General features: G+C 42.3%; 1 protein-coding gene across 1 annotated transcript in view; it reads left to right on the forward strand.

Annotated features, from left to right (window-relative positions):
- Positions 1-17253, forward strand: part of LOC140459707 (pleckstrin homology domain-containing family A member 2-like) — a 115918-nt gene that overhangs the window by 21733 nt on the left and 76932 nt on the right. The window lies entirely within an intron of this gene.

Raw genomic sequence — 17253 nt, forward strand, 5'->3', positions numbered from 1 at the left:
AGTTTTCCTATGAGAAATGATTGAGACAAGGATCAGTTCCTCCTTTGATGACTGGGACTTGAGTTGGCTATTCAGCTTCCCCAAGCTAGTTCTACCATCCAGTGAAATCATGGTTGATCTGTATCTTGAACTCATGTAGCAAGCATTAAGTGGATTTTGTGGGATGTTTTCACACTTGCAGTATTTTGCATGAAGAATTATTTTCGAATTTCTCTTCTGAGAGACCTGGCACTGATGTGAAGCTCATACTGTCTTCTGAGATTGCCAAAACCTCAGGTGAATCATCTTTTAACTTTGTATATTCCAGGGCAATCAAAGGGAAAGAGAAGGTGAGTCATGGCTCCAGCAGCAAAGGTAGCAATAAAGGGGTGATAATGACAGTCCTGGGATCTTTCCCGTGGCTTGCCACTGCAACACACAATCCTGCTCCCATGCCCATATGTCTGTCCTTGGCCTGCTGCAATGTTCCAGTGAAGCTCAACGCAAACTGTAGGAACAGCATCTCCACTTCCGACTCGGCACGTCACAGCCTGTCGGTCTCAACATTGAATTAACATAGAACATTACAGCACAGTACAGGCCCTTCGGCCCTCGATGTTGCGCTGACATCAATTTAAAGCTATGCCCCCTCGAGCTCGCCGTTACCATACGTGGAAAAAGGCTCTCCCTGTCCACCCTATCTAACCCTCTGATTATCTTATATGTCTCTATTAAGTCACCTCTTAACCTTCTCTCTAACAAAGACAGCCTCAAGTCCCTCAGCCTTTCCTCGTAAGACATTCCTTTCGTACCAGGCAACATCCTAGTAAATCTCCTCTGCACCCTTTCCAAGGCTTCCACATCCTTCTTATAATGCAGTGACCAGAACTGTACACAATACTCCCAGTGTGGCTGCACCAGAGTTTTGTACAGCTGTAGCATAACCTCATGGTTCCAGAACTCAATCCCTCTATCAATAAAAGCTAAAACACTGTATGCCTTCTTAACAACCCTGTCAACCTGGGTGGCAACTTTCAAGGATCTGTGTACCTGGACACCAAGAGCTCTCTATTTATCTACACTACCAAGAATCTTACCATTAGCCCAATACTTTGCATTCCGATTAATCTGACCAAAATGAATCACCTCACGTTTGTCCGCATTAAACTCCATTTACCACCTCTCAGCCCAGCTCTGCAGCTTATCTATGTCTCTCTGTAACCGACCTTAGTGTCGTCTGCAAATTTACTAACCCACCCTTCTACGCCCTCATCTGGGTCGTTTATAAAAATGATGAACAGTAGTGGATCCAACACTGAGCCTTGCAGTACACCACTGGTAACTGGACTCCAGGATGAACATTTCCCATCAACCACCACCCTCTCTTCTTTCAGCAAGTCAATTACTGATCCAAATGCTACGTCTCCCAAAATCCCATTCTTCCACATTTTGTACAATAGCCTACTGTGGGGAACCTTATCGAACGCCTTGCTGAAATCCATATACCTGTTTACTCTCATCTACTTGTTTGGTCACCCTCTCAAATAACTCAATAAGGTTTGTGAGGCACGACCTATCCTTCACAAAACTGTGCTGACTATCCCTAATCAAATTATTCTTTTCTAGATGATTAATCCTATCTTTTGATTAGATTACTTAGTGTGGAAACAGGCCCTTCGGCTCAACAAGTCCACACTGACCCGCCGAAACATAACCCACCTATACCCCTTCACCTAACACTATGGGCAATTTAGCATGGCCAATTCACCCGGCCTGCATATCTTTGGACTGTGGGAGGAAACCAGAGCACCCGGAGGAAACCCACATAGACACGGGGAGAATGTTCAAACTCCACACAGTCAATCGCCTGAGGCGGGAATTGAACCCGGTCTCTGGCGCTGTGAGGCAGCAGTGCTAACCACTGTGCCACCCACATCTTGTATAACCTTTTCCAACACTTTGCCAACAACTGAAGTAAGGCACACTGGTCTATAATTACCTGGGTTGTCTCTACTCCCCTACTTGAAGGGAGGAACCACATTTGCTATCCTCCAGTCTTCTGGCACTATTCCTGTAGACAATGACTGTTTTTAAAGATCAATGCTAAAGGCTCAGCAATCTCCTCCCTGGCTTCCCAGAGGATCCTAGGATAAATTCCATCCGTCCCAGGGGACTTATCTATTTTCATACCCTGCAGGATTTCTAATACCTCTTCCTTTTGAACCTCAATCACACCTAGTCTAGTAGCCTGCATTTCAGTGTTCTCCTTGACAACATTGTCATTTTCTAGAGTGAATACTGATGAAAAATATTCATTTAATGCTTCCCCTATCTCCTCTGACTCCATACACAACTTTCCACTACTATCCTTGATTGGCCCTAATCTTACTCTACTCATTCTTTTATTCCTTAAATACCTATAGAAAGCCTTAGGGTTTACCCTGTTCCTATCCGCCAACAACTTCTCATGTCTCCTCCTGGCTCTTCTGAGCTCTCTTTAGGTCTTTCCTGGCTACCTTGTAACCCTCAAGTGCCCTAACTGAACCTTCACATCTCATCCTAACATAAGCCTCCTTCTTCCTCTTGACCAGAGATTCCACTTCCTTTGTAAACCACAGTTCGCGCGCTCTACAGCTTCCTCCCATAAGTATGAGGTACGTACTTATCTAGGACACACAGGAATTTTTCCTTGAATAAACTTCACATTTAGAACATAGAACAGAACAGGCCCTTCAGCCCACGATGTTGTGCTGGCCACTGATCCTCATGAATGTACCCTCAAATTTCTGTGACCATATGCATGTCCAGCAGTCTCTTAAATGTCCCCAATGACCGAGCTTCCACAACTGCTGCTGGCAACACATTCCATGCTCTCTCAGCTCTCTGTGTAAAGAACCCGCCTCTGACATCCCCTGTATATTTTCCTCCAACCAGCTTAAAACTATGACCCCTCGTGTTAGCCATTTCTGCCCTGGGAAATAGTCTCCGGCTATCAACTCTATCTATGCCTCTCATTATCTTGTATACCTCAATTAGGTCCCCTCTCCTCCTCCTCTTCTCCAATGAAAAAAGTCCGAGCTCAGTCAACCTCTCTTCATAAGATAAGCCCTCCAGTCCAGGCAGCATCCTGGTAAACCTCCTCTGAACCCTCTCCAAAGCATCCACATCTTTCCTATAATAGGGCGACCAGAACTGTACGCAGTATTCCAAGTGCGGTCTAACCAAAGTTTTATAGAGCTGCAACAAGATCTCATGACTCTTAAACTCAATACCCCTGTTAATGAAAGCCAAAACACCATATGCTTTATTAACAACCCTGTCCACTTGGGTGGCCATTTTAAAGGATCTATGTACCTGCACACCAAGATCCCTCTGTTCCTCCACACTGCCAAGAATCCTATCCTTAATCCTGTACTCAGCTTTCAAATTCGACCTTCCAAAATGCATCACTTTGCAATTCAACAACTTCAGATGATTATCCCATCTCGACCCCTCTGTTTTCATTCTGCTCCAAAATTTTATTTCATTTATCTTTTTTTAATATATTTTTTTCCACTGTTCTGTACATCTTATTTCTTTGTCTCTCTTTCTCACTCTCCACTCTTTCATCACCTTTTTCCTCTCCTCTTCCCCCTTTGCTACCCTTCTCCCCTGTTTTCCATTTTGCCTCTGCTTCACCCATCCCTCACTTATTTTGTCACACAGCACTGGCTTCAGCCTTGGTCATTCACAGCTCCTAATCTCCCTATAATCTCTCTATGCACTGTCATTATCACCCCTTTATTGCCACCTTTGCTTCTGAAGCCATGACTTAACAGGGCCTCCAAGCCCTCCGTTTTTTCCTCTCCAGACGTCCCCAACAGTACCCTTCCACTGACACTCTCATTCGTTTGGCCGAACTGGTCCTCACCCTTAACAATTTCTCCTTTGAATCCTCCCACTTCCTCCAGACCAAAGGCGTAGCCATGGGCACACGTATGGGCCCCAGCTATGCCTGTCTCTTTGTTGGCTATGTAGAACAGTTGATCTTCCGTAATTACACCGGCACCACTCCCCACCTCTTCCTCCGCTACATTGATGACTGCATTGGCGCCACCTCGTGCTCCCGCGAGGAGGTTGAGCAATTCATCAACTTCACCAACACATTCCACCCTGACCTTAAATTTACCTGGACCATCTCTGACACCTCGCTCCCCTTCCTGGACCTCTCCATCTCCATTAGTGACGACCGACTTGACACTGACATTTTTTACAAACCCACCGACTCCCATAGCTAACTGGATTACACCTCTTCCCACCCTATCTCTCGCAAAAATGCCATCCCGTATTCCCAATTTCTCCGCCTTCGCCGTATCTGCTCCCAGGAGGACCAGTTCCACCATAGGACACACCAGATGGCCTCCTTCTTTAGAGACCGCAATTTCCCTTCCCACGTGGTTAAAGATGCCCTCCAACGCATCTCGTCCACATCCCACACCTCCGCCCTCAGACCCCACCCCTCCAACCGTAACAAGGACAGAACGCCCCTGGTGCTCACCTTCCACCCTACAAACCTTCGCATCAACCAAATCATCCGCCGACATTTCCGCCACCTCCAAAAAGACCCCACCACCAGGGATATATTTCCCTCCCCACCCCTTTCCGCCTTCCGCAAAGACCGTTCCCTCCGTGACTACCTGGTCAGGTCCACACCCCCCCACGACCCACCCTCCCATTCTGGCACTTTCCCCTGCCACCACAGGAACTGTAAAACCTGTGCCCACACCACCTCCCTCACCTCTATCCAAGGCCCTAAAAGAGCCTTCCACATCCATCAAAGTTTCTCCTGCACATCCACTAATATCATTTATTGTATCCGTTGCTCCCGATGTGGTCTCCTCTACGTTGGGGAGACTGGGCGCCTCTTAGCAGAGCGCTTTAGGGAACATCTCCAAGACACCCGCACCAAACAACCACACCGCCCCGTGGCCCAACATTTCAACTCCCCCTCCCACTCTGCCGAGGACATGGAGGTCCTGGGCCTCCTTCACCGCCGCTCCCTCACCACCAGACGCCTGGAGGAAGAACGCCTCATCTTCCGCCTCGGAACACTTCAACCCCAGGGCATCAATGTGGACTTCAACAGCTTTCTCATTTCCCCTTCCCCCACCTCATCCTAGTTTCAAACTTCCAGCTCAGTAACTGTCTCCTTGACTTGTCCGGACTTGTCCGACCTGCCTATCTTCTTTTCCACCTATCCACTCCACCCTCTCCTCCTTGACCTATCACCTTCATCTCCTCCCCTACTCACCCATTGTACTCTATGCTACTCTCCCCCCCCCCCCCCCCGCCCCCCACCCTCCTCTAGCTTATCTCTCCACGCTTCAAGCTCACTGCCTTTATTCCTGATGAAGGGCTTTTGCCCGAAACATCGATTTCGCTGCTCGTTGGATGCTGCCTGAACTGCTGTGCTCTTCCAGCACCACTAATCCAGTATTTGGTTTTCAGCATCTGCAGTAATTGTTTTTACCTTGTTTGCACCTTCTCTCAGCCTAGTATAAATACCTCCCCTATTTCTCCCTCATTTTTAGCTTTGACAAAGGGTCAGTTAGACTCGAAACATCAGCTCTTCTCTCTCCTCACAGATGCTGCCAGACAGTGAGATTTTCCAGCATTTTCTCTTTTACTTTCAACATATTGTCCAGCTATCACCCATTGTTAATAGCTAACCTGAGAATGCACCTTTTTTAAAAAAAATGGTTTTGTGATTTACACATAAAAGAAGTGAAACTGTCATGGTATTCAAACAGATGAAAGACTTAACAGACAATCAATTTTTCAATGTATAATTTCAATTACATCACACTGTAAATTTTTGCTATAAATTCTGTGTGTTAGGATTGAGCCCTCCACTATCACCTGATGAAGGAGCGACGCTCCAAAAGCTAGTGTGTTTCCAATTATACCTGTTGGACTATAACTTGGTGTTGTGATCTTTAACTTTGTACACCCCAGTCCGACACTGGCATCTCCAAATTGTGATGCAGACAGTGTCACACAGGTTTGATTTTTTTGCTGCTTGATATAAGTATACCCTTGAGAAGACTGGAAACATCTATAACCCTGCACTTGACAAAGGCAAGATACTAAAAAGGATAAATTCTCCTTTTGCCTGGAACTTGTATCCCTCATAGAAAAGCAAAATACTGCAGATGCTGGAAATCTGAAAGTAAAGTTACAAAGCTCAGCAGGTTTTCTAGCTTGTGTGGAGCAAAAGAAAGATCATGTTTCAGGTCTGTGAATTTTCATCTCAACCATTTTGATGAAAGACCATTGATCAGAAATATTAACCTTGATATTGCTTCTCTTGGTTTGGACAAATTCTAACAATAAAACCTCTTATTTTGTCCACTTGTGATTTGTTATTTTCTTTGCAGCTTCAGTTTTGACATTTTTGTTCAGAAATTTGTCTGTGTTTACAGTGTGTGCTTTTGATTGAGCTGAAAAGTCCCAAAAATACATGAATATTCAGAAGTAACTCCTCAGACTTCGTCATAAGTGGTCCAGACAAGTCCAGTGCTGGTTAAGAAACATGACCCATTTCTTAATTTAAATTGTCTGGAAAGCTCGGGGATTGTCACACCAGAAAGGTCTCCACCGCTACCTCCTCATTTAAATTAAGCTGTGCAAAAATCAATAACAAGGCTAGAACAGAAGCCAAGTTTGTGTAGTCAGAGCCTTGTCTGACAAGTCTTTCATTTGCCACTGATATGTTAGTAGACACAGTTGCAGCTTATCTGACTTTTTTTAAGGTTATCTTTATCTCACAGTAATATCAGTATCAGTGCCACAATGTATCTTACCTTTTTTTCATCATTTCATTTCACTTCACCTCCACTCGACCAACCTCCTGAAGATTACACACCTTCCCTAACAACAACTTGACTTAAGAGAAAGAACCAAAGAACTGTGGGTGCTGGAAATCAGAAACAGAAACAGAAATTGTTGGGAAAACTCAGCACATTTGGTAGCATCTGTGGAGAGAAAGCAGAGTTTACGTTGTGGGTCCAGTAACCCTTCTCAAACATGGAAGAATATGTTCTGAAGGGAAAACCAAAAGAACTGTTGATGCTATAAGTCAAAAACAAAAACAAATTGCTGGAAAAGCTCAACAGGTCAGGCAGCATCTGTGAAGAGAAATCAGAGATAAAGTTTCAAGTCCAGTGACCCTTCCTGTTCTGAGGAAGGGTGACCGGACCTGAAATGTTAACTCTGATTTCTCTTCACAGATACTGCTGACCTGCTGAGCTTTTCCAGCAGTTTCTGTTTTTGTTAAGAACTTAGTGTCATCATGTGTACAGCACAGAAACACAGACCCTTTGGTCCAACTTGTCCATGCCGACCAGATATCCCAACCTAATCTCTTCTGACCTGCCAGCACCTGGCCTATATCCCTCCAAACCCTTCCTATTCATATACCCATCCAGATGCCTTTTAAATGTTGCAGTTGTACCAGCCTCCACCACTTCATCTGGCAGCTCATTCCATACATGTACGTGAAAAAGTTGTCCCTTTGGTCCCTCATATCTTTCCCCTTTCACCCTAAACCTATGCCCTCCAGTCTTGGACTCCTTCACCCCAGGGAAAAGACTTTGTCTATTTATCCTATCCATGCCCCTCATGATTTTATAATCCTCCATGAGGTCACCACTCACCCTCCGCGCTCCGGGGAAAACAGCCCCAGCCTATTCAACCTCTCCCTTTAGCTCAAATCCTCCAAACCTGGCAACATCCTTGTAATACTTTTCTGAACCCTTTCATGTTTCACAACATCGTTCTGATAGGAAGGAGACCAGATTGCACACAATATTCCAACAGTGGCCTAACCAATGTCCTGTACAGCTGCAACATGACCTCCCAACTCCTGTACTCAATGGGTTTTGTCCAATTTAAGTCAAGGCTCTGGATAACTTTTTTTTCAACATGGATGTCAAGTCAAAACAAGAAATCTTAGAAGTGAGGAAGATAGAGAAAGCAGCAAAACTGCAGACTAAATTGAGAATGCTTGTGTCTTAATGCAGAGTATACAAGGTTCATGTGATACATGTGCAAGTAGCCACATGGAATAATAATACAATACAACATAAAAAATACAGTTTTGAAGAGATGGCTCCAACATGAGGATGAAAAGTTGCTTAATATTCCTTGTTACAATATATTCAGATAAAATAGAAATGAAAGGAGGGAAAAAGTGTTCATAAAATCCATTAGATAGCATGAGAATGGGGTATGTACTTGAGAGTTCAAAGTCAGAATCTTATTGGTTCAAATTGATGAACAAGACAGGTGCTCTAACATGGTTAGCTGTAAGCTGCAGACCACCAAAATATTGATGCAATTATAGGGAGGAGTTCCTAAAATTTGGGCAGGAACACCTTTTTGATCCGTGTGTTCCCAGCCCAGAAGAGAAGGGGGCATATCAGGGGATGAAATCTCTTTTTCAATGGAAAATTGCTGGGGAGCAATCACAACATCAGTCCATTTTGCATAACTGTGGGAAAGGACAGGGAAAATTGAAATGTGAACGCACTGAACTGGATGAGGATTAATTTCAGTGGACAAGGAACCTGGCCCAATGTCTTGACAGGTAAACCAACACAGGGAGGCCTTTGCAGCGATACATTCCCACAAAGGGAGAAAGGAAGGCCATCCAAATTTGAATTCCCTAGATGTATGAGGGTGTACTGATTACAATGAAATCCAGAAATGGGAATGATAATTAGGTAGCTCAGTCGCAATGAAGAATATAGAAACTAAAGAAAACAGAGAGGCCGAATAGAATATGTGGGTGTCAATTAGTGGGTAATAAATAAAGGAACACTCAAGCCTTTTCATAAACATGTAATTATTAAAACATGTAAAGGAAATGTAGGGAAGAATGGGAACTATAAGCACCTTTTTAGTGGAAGCAAAGGACAGGCTGTGTTGTTAAATGAGCAATAGTATCTTCAAACAAGAGGATAATAATAACAGTAAAAAAGATGGGTAGCGGATAAATGGAAAGTTTGAGAACAAGGGGGAAATGTCCGAAGTTATTCATGAAAGAAGCACATCCTGTTGAAGAAGAGAACCTTTTCACTCAGTGAGCCATTAGCATCCAGAATACACTGCGTGGAAGTGTAGAGGGAGCAAGTTCATTTGAAGCATTCAAAGGGGCAATAGATAATATAATTTCAATATGAGCAATGTACAAGCTTAAGGGGGAATGGCAGGAGTGTGGCACTAAGTTATCGTGCTAATTAAGCGAACCTGTACAAACACCCTGGGCTGAATGGCCATCCCATGCATTGGAACAATTCTGTGGTCAGTTTGGATGATTGTCTGTTTTTATTTATTTGCTGAAGCACGGGTGGTAATCCTGGATGTTGTGGCCATGACAGGCCAATTTAGCTTTCAGCGCTACATGACTTGAGGATTGCAAATTTCACTTCCCTGTTCCTTTTTGAAAGAGGTGTGAAACCTGCAATTCTCGGCCACTTGGCCTGATGTGAGTTGCAAAAACTTTTTGAGGAAATAGGGAGAAAATGATTTGGCATTTGAAAAATTATGGTGTAATAAATGAAAGGTAGTACGCAATTGTGAGAAGAGAATCATGTCCAACTAACCTGATTGAGGTCTTCAACAAGTTAGTGGAGAAGGTTGATGTGGGTGGTGGTGTTCTTGTCTGAATAAACTTTGAAAAGGAATTGTTAGTGTTAGATTAAAAGAGACTTGTTGCCAAGTTAAACACGATGGGATAACAGATGACTGTGTGGTATAAAATTGCTGAAGTGGCAGAAAGCAAAGCGTAGTCTTTAATAATTGGAGGGAAATATGCAGTCATGTGCCCCAAGAATGACCATGAAAGCTTAATTTGGATACAGTCGGCACAGTTCATATTTTATAAATAGGATACTCAGCGTACAGAAAATAAAGAGGACAACATGGACAGAATGATGAAATGGCTGTTGAAATTCAACATTGGGAAGTGTGAAGTAATTCATGAGGACTGGCAATATTCAGCTAATTGTGCACTTTGAAAGTGGGCGGATGCAGGAACCAAAATATTTGTGAGTGTACATGCACAAATCTTTGTGAACTTTAGAGGGCTGTTAAAAAGACATGCAAGTGTCTGGGCATTACAAATAAAAGCAGAGAGTATAAATGCCATAAAATGATGTCATCAGTTTTTAAAATAATTGTTTGGTGCCAGCTTGAATGTTGCACCCAGTCCTTTTTTGAAGGGAGCTTGAGAAATACTTTAGGTGGAAAAGTTTCCAGGGAAAGAACATCCATGGGAAAGTTTTCAAACTGAGAAAGGATTGAGAAATCTCAACCAGATAGGCTTTCCTTCAAAGTTCAGATTCTGGAATTGTTTGACAAAATGCCATGTCTGCTATTGCTTACCAGCTGCCTGTGAATAGGGGAAACCTTCCTTTCGAAGAACCAAACTATTTTCTTTTCATAGGAACAAAGGTTTGGTCCACACCAGTGAACAGTTATGGCGATCAAAGTGCTCCAAATTTTCAGTGTACTCAGAGGAAAATACCTTGTATGCAGAAAGCTATTGTATGAAGGCAGCCGACTATGCAGTGCAAGGCGAGAATATTACACTTCTCCCTTCATTTTGGATAAACAAAACCAATTATCGACCAATACTGCAAACCACGATAAATAATGAGCCATTCAGTAACATATCCCCAAGCCAACACTGAAGATGCAGGATTGTGTCCAAGCTGAGATTACATCTGAAATTAAGTTGCAGACCTGTCTAGGTGTTGTTCATATCTGGTCACTTCAGAATCTGGACGTGGTCAATTTCTGTTTGTGATCAGTAAATGAACAGTGAAAAACAGACACTGGCATTGGACCAGAAGGAATTTCATTACGTGATTGAATCTGAAAGTATTTCCCATTAACGTGAGTTTGTTTGATTGCAATGGTGACACGACTCCAGCTAGTCAGCAGTTCCTGTTTAACAGCACTGAGTTATTGGGCAACAACCTGATCTTAGATTTCAAGTGTGCACACCCTTGGAAAGATACAAGATATTTTTAATGGTGCTCAGAATACAGGTGCTGCTGGCAAAACCCAGTTTATTGTTTCATTCCTGGTTAACCTGAGAAACTGTGGCAGCTGTAGTTTCACATGAACAGTTGCAGCCATCATGGTGATTCCATCATGCTACAACAACTCGTATTTGTATAGCAGTTTGAATGAAGTTAAATGTTCTGAGGAAGTTCACATATAACCTGGACACCAAACCGTATGAAGGAGATACTGAGGAACCTAGTCCAAGAGGTTGGTTTAAAAAATAGTTTTGAGGCTGGTGTCAAAGTGTAACAGTTAAAGTCAGGCCAAAATTTAGAGGAGCGTGGCTATTGTGGGGTTGCAGGACTGGAGGAGATTACTGGGTAAAGGAAGGGTGAGCCCTCGGTGGATTTGAGAACAAGGATAAGCATGTTCAAATGAAGGTGTTACCTGACCAGGAGGCAATATAGGTTGGTGAGTGCCATGTGAAGGGTGAAAGGTACTTGGTGCGAGGTAGACTCAAACTGTTAAATAAAAGGTTTGAGAATTGTAGCTGAGTTTGAATAAAGGAATCACGTTATCTGTCCAAGCCATAGTATTCTGGGCAATTGTCATTGAGATTGTCCAATTGTCTTCAGTGGCAGAGATGATGGAGCTGTGATGTGATACCTAAATAAGCATGGTGAGGTTTAATCATAATGTTCAACTTTACATTTTAAATTACCATTTAAAAAATATGGATAACAAAACACTAAAGCCAATCGCTTACTTTGTTTTCTTGAGGTGGGATCTTTCTCTGCACCAATTCAGTGCTGGCAATATCTTACAGCAACAGTTACTGCACTGGCTGTGGAACACTTTAAGATAGCAAGAAGATGTTGCGCTTTCAGTGCAAGCGCTCTACCTCTGGGAAATTAACCTTTGGTCGGTAATACATTGGTTCCAAAGATAATTAGTTTTGGAGAGAGGTTTATAAATTCGGATTCTTGGTGCACTTTGTATGAATAGGAGAATGAGTGGTGACAATTCACTGACAGTCACTTGCGAGTGCTGCATCTGATTGTGAAATGTCACTGTTCAGCCCCAATCTCAGTTGGGAAAGGGTGAGTGATAAACATAAAGAGGAGTATACAAGATGAGTTTCAAATTGTGCTGATCAGTGTAACATTGGAATCTTTCATTTTCTGGGGTGACGGTCCATAAGAAAACTGGAATCAGATTTTTGTCTTCTATATGTTCACTGTGCAGCTAGCTCTGTTGCTTTTCAATCAGAAATATTTGGATTTAATCCTCGCTGCTGAGACTTGAATACAAAAGTCTAGTTGACATGAAAGGAGTGCTGGCACTGCTGACTTTTGGATGAGATCTTAAACTGAAGATCCTAAATTGTCTACACTCGTAAGACATGTCAGGAATTCCATGGTATTATGATTCAGACCAAAACAGTTATCCACAGTGTCATGTTCAACAAAACAGATTATTTATTTAATTTTCTGAACACATTAGCTGCTTTTAGGATGTTTCTGTGCCACATTCTGGCTGCCATATTTCTTATATTACAACAATGACATACTTCAAGAAATATTTTATTGGCTGTAAAAGCCAATGTCTTGTGAGGTGCATTTTAAATATAAGTCTTTTGATTCATTCCTATTTAAACTTACTCCCAGTTTGATACCGGGGGAGGTGTTGGCCGAGTGGTATTATTGCTGAATTATTAATGCAGAAACTCAGCTTGTTTCAGAGATCTGAGTTCAAGTCCTATCATGGCAGGTAGTGGTGATTTCAATTTTTTAAAAAATACTAGAATTAAGAATCCAGATTTGAGAGTCTAACAGTGACTGTGACTCCATTGCCGATTGTTGTAAAACCCATCTGATTCACTAATATCCTTTTAGGAAATGAAATATGTCATTCTCACCTGGCCTGGTCTTCATGTAACTCCAGACCCAAGGCAGTGTGGCGAACTCTCAACTGCCCTTCCAAGATGGCTCACAGTTCAAGGGCAGCTAGGGATGAGCAATAAATGCTGGCCAGCCAGTGACACCCACACCAAAACAAAAATTGACAGAGTCACACTGGGGCTGTGTCAAATCCAAGTCAGACTTTCTGATTAGAGAACTCTTTGTGAGAGGTTCTGGGCTGAGTACAGTAATTTATTAAGTCAGTGTGTTGAGACTTGTGAAATTGGATTATTACTGCATCCTCCCATCTTGCCCAACAGTGAACTGTAGTATTTTCAACATGTAGATTTGTAATTGTCACTTCCAAGTGGATCTGAGTGTCTGTTATTGAAAAATACATTGGGGTTCAGAGTTTTATAAGTTGTTTCTCGTGTTGCTATGCCTTCCTCCATCTCACCTGCCATCCACTTCTGAAGATATGGAACATTTCCAGAACTCCTTAGTGTCTTTCTGAACTGCTTATTACTAATCTGAGCTGGTGACTGTGGATACAGCTATTGGCTCGATAAGACATGACAACAAAATCCACAATAGCTTACATGATAGAAATTCACCTTAAATGGTGATGCAAAATAGGCAATAGGAAATGGCACGATATTTAAAACTGGCAGCAGGAAAGAAAATTGGGAGCAATGTAACACAGGTCACCAAGATAGATTTAGCACTGCTTTTCATGTTAATAGCAAATTTACAGTGAAATAGTCACATACACTATATCATAAACACACAGTCGCAAACATTGATACACTAGTGTACCTATACACAGACGTGCTCGCAAGCACACACACACTCTCACGATTGAATGTGGCATATTGTTGATGTGTATAATTCATTGACCCTTCAAGTAACCATCTACTCACTGAGAATGGACTGTTGACAATGAGTTGCAGCAACTCAGTCCAGAGGTTCTGTTGGCACAACTAACTTCTCATGAATGACATGGTGAACACTCCTTAAAGGTGAATTCTGTAAAAGGCAAGGTACACAGCCAGTTATCTTATTGCTGCTTGTTGAGGAATTCTGTTAGCAAATTGGCTGACATCTTTCCAATATTATGAGAGTGACTGGTATTTCAGTGACTTAGTTTATCTGCCACTGATTTTCAAAGCCAGAATATCATCTCCTCAATAAATCTTCTCTCTGGTTTGATATTTGAAACCTAATACGGTTTATACACGATTGGAGTTTAACAGACCTACCACTTTCATTGTTTTACATCCAGAAACCATGTGAGCTTTCTAAAATAATGTTAGGTCAGGAGATAAAACTCGTGTTGCTACTTTTTTACACGTCCCACAACATGCTTGCTCTCAAAGCACCAATTGTATTTGACTGCCTCAGAACTGGAGAGAAACATTTTTGGTGTGTAACAAATGGCTGCTCAATGAAACGTGTTTTGTAAGTAACTAAAAGCCTCTCTTATTCAAACACCAACTCAACCACTGCAATAGATTATTATAGTCCTGTAGAAGTACTCACAATCACAATCAGTTTGCAAGCACATCCTACGTAGGAAAGTGAAATCTCATGTGATCAAAGCTCTTTGGTGTATCCTCTTTTTTTTTAATCTGCTTGCTGTTCAGGATTTCAGCTTTGAAGTGCTGAACATGCAAAGAGGCCACCATAGTTTTCTGACAAATTACTGTTAGAAGAAAAACGCTTGTATCCAAGCACAGGTGCTTTGGGTATTATAGGCTCAGTATAGTATAGGCCTTTGATCATGGGTGTGACCTTGAATTAGCTTATCTCCTCTGTAGCCATGCCAGGAGGAATGAAATGGTTGATCATACCAATCCTAATCACTGTCCTCGACCCCTTTTGGAAATTTTGTTCTCAGTATCTATTAGATGAGGCCAGGGACCAAGAATGGTGGTAACTTCTCTTTTGCTCAGGTAGCTGACCCCCATTGATTTCTTTGAGATCCAACGGGTGAAGGTGGACAAGGTGCCAGAGGCATTCAGACCCTTAGTGACAACAGACTAACACAAATCAGCACACTCAAACCAAAAAGGGCTAAATTTCAGCACAAGAAAGGGAGGCATCACTAAATGTATTCACTAAGCAAACAGCATGATCTGTTTCTGGAGTTTTTGGGGGAATATTTAACACAAAAGTTTGGGTCACTGATATTACAGTGGCACTGTTGTTTCAATGGGCCAGTCTCCTGTCCTGTTGTGATTATGAATGGCGCTGAGTACTTAATCTGTTCCAAATCTGTTTGTTTTAGCTACAATCACAATTAAAAATCAGATATCTGCTGGCAAGTACATATCTATGAACACTGAAGAATTAATTTTATAAACTGACATTCCTAGCAGCAGCAAAGAAATTTTCCCTGTGCCTTTATGAAACTGCAAGTTGAAATGAAAAGAATTAATAAGTGTCAGGTGAGCACTTTTTTTCAGGGATGACTCACTTGAACGGACTATGTTGAAATATAGGAGATGCAAATGAGATTGATTTCAATGTCTGCCAGCATTCTTAACAAGTGAAACTAAATAATAATAGGATAAACTCCCTGAACCTTGGCTTAAGTCCAAGTGTTGTTCACAGTTGGAAACTACCTGTTCTAGCAATTCTCAAACACCTTGTGAGCAAAACTGCCTTTCTCCTTACATCGCACACACCTATCTCACAATCAACGCCACTGGGTTCACATCCCAAAAGTCACTCAAAACCTTCTGACCGATGGAGACTTGATTTTTGTTTTGTTTTGGTTGCCCTGGTCTGTTCGAGGTTGCTGAATTAAGACTGACTTTGACACAGTCTGAAACATAACTCCTTCTCCTCACAAGAATTAGGATTCCATTTTTTTTCCTGCAATCTGCACATTGGACTGAGCTGACTTTACATTGGACTGAGCTGAAATGTCTCTATTGACGTTTGTGATTTGAGCATCACTGGCAAAGCCAAGATTTGATGTCCATTCCCCCACTGCCCTGTCTGCTATTTTAGCCAGTAGATACCTCACTCATCAACTTCAGAGGGCAGTTGAGTGTAGGAATGTAGATGAGGAATTAGATCTATACATCAGCAGACTCCTTTCTCTGAACAGGCTGGGTTTTAAATATATCTGAAGGCTTCACTTTTTAAATAAAAACTTTTACAAGATTTCAATTCCTTTTTTTAATACACCGTGATCAGCTTATTAACATTGTTCTGGACTTGTCATCTGGACTTCTGAATTACTGTTCCAGTAAGTGTAACATAATGTCTATATTACCATATATGGATCACGTGGTGACAAGAAATTTCTTTGAGGAATGCAAGAGAGGGGGTGGGGAAAACCTACAGACACACATGCTTTTAGTTTCTGTATGTTGCTGAAGTTTCTGTGGAGTACCACAGTGGCATCTGATGTGGGCACATAGACACGTTATTACTCGATGAGCTCCTAACTATGGTTTGAATGCCACTGGGAGGTGACACTGAATGGTAATCTGCTGATACCTCTCCTTCGACGATTAGGTGGGCATTCAAGTTACCGACCTCCGGGGAACACTGCAATGTTGGGCAGAGCGCTGAGAGGTCTAAAGCAGATCACCACAAAGAATCCATTTGAAGAGAAAAGGTGGCAACAGGGTGAAAAGATATGATCATTTGTGGGATTTATTTCATTTATAAAGTACTGGATATCAACAACTAAGAACAGGTTTTGGTTTCATTTCCATGCTGAGATGAATTTAAGTGTGGAATGAAAGACTAGCAGGCAGAAGTGTTCTCCCTAGAATCCTGATAACTCAAGATCTGTAGTAGCTTTATGGTCTGTTCTCTGATCACTGACGTTATTTTCATAATTTCAAAATCCTCCCTGACTTCATAGTTTTAAGTTGACCTCTGGCTGCTTGGGCAAGTGACCACAATTTCTTGGTGAGGAGATGGTTTCAGGCTATTCCAAGAGTAAAAACAGACAAGTGCAATCCTGCCCTCAAACACACTCAGGAGCTCAAGATAGACTCATGGCGGTGTAGCCAATAATAGAGCTCCAGCATGAGCTCCATCCCAACTATTTCAGCATGCACAGCCCAAATCTGGCCCTTGTTACTGATGAGATCCAAGGGAACCTGCATGAACAAACTTCGATTTTGTCTGATACAGCATGTGTTTTGGAAGAAGACTGAGCTTAGGAAGTTGATGGTTTTGCTACGCTTCAGTTCCCATCATTCAAATACTTCTCCTTTTTTCTCTTCACTCTGCTTCCGAAGTTACAGAAATGGAGAACTTCCACTCTGGCCCACCTGGCACAGAATGAATGAAGATC

This window comes from Chiloscyllium punctatum, chromosome 35, assembly GCF_047496795.1.
Source record: "Chiloscyllium punctatum isolate Juve2018m chromosome 35, sChiPun1.3, whole genome shotgun sequence".
Taxonomy (NCBI): domain Eukaryota; kingdom Metazoa; phylum Chordata; class Chondrichthyes; order Orectolobiformes; family Hemiscylliidae; genus Chiloscyllium; species Chiloscyllium punctatum.